Source organism: Arachis ipaensis, chromosome B10, assembly GCF_000816755.2.
Source record: "Arachis ipaensis cultivar K30076 chromosome B10, Araip1.1, whole genome shotgun sequence".
Classification (NCBI taxonomy): domain Eukaryota; kingdom Viridiplantae; phylum Streptophyta; class Magnoliopsida; order Fabales; family Fabaceae; genus Arachis; species Arachis ipaensis.
In genome coordinates this window covers 127,449,655-127,454,523 of record NC_029794.2, presented here as the reverse complement: position 1 = coordinate 127,454,523, position 4,869 = coordinate 127,449,655, and the positions used below count along the sequence as shown (strand labels likewise).

The 4,869-nt window shown below is 36.7% G+C and overlaps 1 long non-coding RNA gene across 1 annotated transcript; it reads right to left on the bottom strand.

Moving 5' to 3' along the window:
• On the bottom strand, positions 1,069–4,306 carry LOC110268325. The gene is made up of 2 exons (XR_002356510.1): positions 4,014–4,306; positions 1,069–3,139 (listed from the first exon to the last, which is right to left on the bottom strand). It is a non-coding gene; the product is annotated as an uncharacterized LOC110268325 (long non-coding RNA).

The window sequence follows — 4,869 nt, the reverse complement described above, 5'->3', positions numbered from 1 at the left end:
ACACGTAGTCAAAATATTCTAATAATAGACTAATAATTATAGTAGGTATGTTTGCACCCTAAAATTGTTATTATAGAATATGTTCGAATGGAAAATTTTGAATATAGAAAAATAAAGAATTAATAATCCTTTTAAGCATATCTCAAATTAATAGAGATATTTATATAAAGTTTGGAAGATATATTTAATAGAAGTTAATTTTGTTGTGATGTTAGTGTGAAGTTGCTTTAATTACAACTAGTTTTTAACGAATTTCACATTTTCAGAAATTAAAAAAAAAACGTTGTCATTTGGATCCTTTATTTTGCTTATTTTGAGTTCATCCCATATTTTTTTATACTACAAATAAGTCTATGGAAATGTCACTCAGCCTGAAGGCAAAACCATAATTATTAGCCAGTTGAAGCTGTAAATAGTTGAAGCTGTAAATATAAAAATGAAATGAAATGATAGTGGAAATATGTTTAGTGGCAGAAGAAGAAAATAGAAAGATATGGAAGGAAACTATAATATTACTAGTGAGAGACGCTGCAATAAGCGCTTACGTATTAGTTGTAGGGGTGCTCTTCTTTTTCTTTTTATTTGGGTAATTATAGTTGCATTGGTTTGTTGGGTAATAGGTAGCAAGAATCTAAATTTATGATATTCTTTTTTTATAATTTTCGGCCTGCAACACAAAGTCCACTTTTTGTCCAAAAACTAAAAAAGACAAACATTCGGGCCCGTAATCAACCTAAATTAATTAATCAACATAACAAATCATTATCAAACTAAATTACCATACTCCTCACATGTTGCATTCAGCTTTCTCTGCAATGCTTCTGCCAAGATTCACACCTGTTGTAATAATAAGCTGCCACCACAAATCTATACATGTAGATTTGTCCCCATCATCTATACCAAAGACTTTGCCCAGTTTTAATAATATATTACAGTGATAACTTTTATCACATAAGAAAGCACCCGTGAAGATGCTAAACCGTGTCATCTTCATTGGTCCAAGAAACGATATAACTAAAAAAAAAAAAGCTTTTTTATATAATTAAACATGGGAAAAATTTTAATTCCAGGAATCTTGATTTAATGACTGGAATACGCATGACCAACTCAACTTTACCACTCACGAAATGGAGTTCCATACCAACTCGCAACTAACGCCCACGAAATGGGGGGAACAGTAGCAGGCATTTCAACTTCATGGCTACCACAAAAGAGATGAGGCACATCAAAGACGGCGTACACGAATTGGGCGATCTCAAGCCCACCGGCCACGAAATTGGCCAATTAGCTGGCGGCGACCACAAAGTGGAGAGGTTCGTTGCTGGCGCCCACGAGTTGGCTGTTCTAAACGGCAGCAACAGCAAGCTCACATGCATTGGCTATGTCGAGTGATAGGGGACAGTTGGAAAGGGAGCCAAGAGTGGTATAAAAGAGGGGTGGGGAGAGCTTTCATGCACGGTTAAATTGGAAGAGGGGTAGGAAAAAAAAGTGGTTAGCATGGTAAATGAAACCTGAGAGGAGGTGAGCTTCTGGTAGTGAGTTTTTCAATAAAAAAAATTAACTTAATATGATTGGGGGTGTGGTGAACGTGGAGGAGAACTTGAACCGGTTGGACGAACAATCATATAGCGGCACATTTATTCCATAAGGTTTGTTTACGCTATTAATCCGATTGCTATTGTTAGGGATTGTTAGTAATATTTTTTCGATATTTACCTTTTTTACAGAGTATTTGTAACTGTTGTCTTTCTTGGCTTCTTATGTTGTAGCCCACACGTGTTCTTACTCCTCATTGCACACTCGTTGATGTTTTCATGTTAGAGCCTGGGATCCAACCATGGAAATTAGGCGGGAGAGGCTCGACCCTTGTTTGAGACGCACTGGATTTGGATTTTATCATGCTTCTTTGATCAAGCGCTTCGAGTACGACAATCCACTTATTAGTGCCTTTGTGGAACGGTGGCATCCGGAGACGCATAGGTTTCATCTCCCTTGGGGTGAGTGTACCATAACTCTGGAGGATGTAGCCATGCAGCTAGGTCTACCTAGCGGTACGTTAAGGTCATGGAGTAAGTTTTATCAGAGAAATATTTGGGAATGATGATGGTCAGCCTGTTAGACGTTGAGGTCATGGAGTAAGTTTCATCAGAGAGATATTTGGAAATTGTGTCATGAACTTCTAGACCTAGCTGCATGGCTACATCCTCCAGAGTTATGGTACACTCACCCCAAGGGAGATGAAACCTATGCGTCTCCGGACGCCACCGTTACACAAAGGCACTAATAAGTTGATTGTCGTACTCGAAGCGCTTGATCAAAGAGGCATGATAAAATCCAGTGCGTCTCAAACAAAGGTGGAGCCTTTCCCGCCTAATTTCCATGGTTGGATCCTAGGCTCTAACATGAAAACATCAACGAGCGTGCAATGAGGAGTAAGAACACGTGTGAGCTACAACATAAGAAGCCAAGAAAGACAACAGTTACAAATACTCTGTAAAAAAGGTAAATATCGAAAAAATATTACTAACAATCTCTAACAATAGCAATCGGATTAATGGCGTAAACAAACCTTATGGAATAAATGTGCCGCTATATAATGTTCGTCCAGCCGGTTCAAGTTCTCCTCCATGTTCACCCCACCCCCACTCATATTAAGTTAATTTTTTTATTGAAGCTCACCTCCTCTCAGGTTTCATTTACCATGCTAACCACTTTTTTTTTCTTACCCCTCTTCCAATTTAACCGTGCATGAAAGCTCTCCCCACCCCTCTTTTATACCACTCTTGGCTCCCTTTCCAACTGTCCCCTGTCACCCGACACAGCCAATGCATGTGAGCTTGCTGCTGCTGTCGTTTAGAACAGCCAACTCGTGGGCGCCAGCAACGAACCTTCCCACTTCGTGGTCGCCGCCAGCTAATTGGCCAATTTCGTGGCCGGTGGGCTTGAGATCGCCCAATTCGTGTGCGCCGTCCTTGATGTGCCTCATCTCCTTTGTGGCAGCCACGAAGTTGAAATGTCTGCTGCTGTTCCCCCAATTTCGTAAGCACCAGTTGCGAATTGGTATAGAACTCCATTTCGTGGCCGGTGAAATTGAGTTGGCCATGCATATTTCAGTCATTAAATCAAGCCATGCGTATTCCTGAAATTAAAGTTTTTCTCATACTTAATTATATAAAAAAACCCAAAAAAAAAAAAGGAGCAGTTGAGGTACAGAAACTGATCTGAAATGCAACAAAAATATATAAACAAAAAAAAGGAGAAAAAAAAGGGCGGACGAATGCAAAAGCGACAGCCGGGGAGCAGAAAAGAAACAAATAAATAGAACACGCAAACAACCAAATAATACCCTTGTTAAACGGCTGAGCGGCGGAGAAACAGCAACAAAAACATAAATAGGCACCGAAAACCAAACCAGACGACGAACCGTTTTAGATACGAGTTCAGAGGTTCGTTCAACAAGGTATAAACCAGAATAGCCAGATTATAATAAAAGAACATAAAAATCATAAATAAGCACACAAAAATAAAAATATTCTAATGTAAATCCAAAAAATGGACAAAAATTAAACATTGGTAATCATCTGCCAAATCACATTACATAGTCCGACGTAGGCTGTGGCTCGTATAAGGGCAACACAAGTCTCAACTCTCAAATTTCCAAAGGCAAATAGCCAAATATCAGAAGTCATCTTCAAAGTTTACCATCAATCGTCAAAATCCACTAAAACTTGCTAGAGTTTTTTTTTTTCAATGGGATAATTATCACATTCATTTCCATTTCCAAAATCTTGACCAGAAGAATCAAGACATAGAATCATGAAATGTAATAGCGCCAGATCAATATCAACATCATCTAACAAGTAACAACACAACAGCAGGCAGCAGCCGCAACAAAAACTCGAGCAACATATCAGCAATAACAACTCAACACCACAGCAACAGAAAATTACAAATTAAAAGTTCAATAAAAAAAACAAAGAATACGAACCAGAGCAAGGGATCATATGACCTACCCGAACTGAGGAAACGACGGAAGAACGACGCAGCCGAAGCAAGGGACAAGACCGCGCGACGGGAGTCGACGACGGGAGGAAGGAAAGAGACTGAAGCTGTGAAGCAAGAAACGCGACGGAGCGGGATCAGAGAGACAGAAGGAAGCGAGGGAGAATGGAGGCTGGGGGTTTAGGGTTTGCTGCGTTTGGGGACAATTAGGGCCAGTAACAAACTTTGGATTGCACACCAAAGGGCATTTTAGTAATTCTATAATTTGCTGTGCTCATTACCTAGGAAAAAGTATATTTTGTTGTTAATGAAATGCTAACATGAGATAACAATTAAACTGAGAAGATAAAATGATTCTCTCTGGTGTGACATGTTATTAGAATAGAAAATTAAAGACCAATTTGTTCATAGAATAAAACTTAACACTTAAACAGATAAATTTAATTTTTATTTCTATTTAGTAACAAATTTAATAACTATTTGTTTTATTAAATTTTAATATTATATTCAAATAACTTAGAATTAAAAGAAAACAATTTTAATTCCTTTTAGAATATAAATTAAATGTGTGATTATTATATATTAGTTCACAAATTTTTTTAATTAAATATATGTTTTCCTCTTTTTTTATTATTAACTATTAAATAATATATATAATTTTACAATCATTTTAATAAATTTATAATTTCTAAAAATATAAAAAAATTATAATTTTTATATTCACAAATATTAAAGTCTTTGTAATTATAAATATCTAATAAACATAATTATAAAATATGTTTTCATCCAAAACATAATTATAAATATTGTTTCCAAAGCAAAATAAACATAATCTAAAACACAATTATAAATATTGTCTCCAAAGCA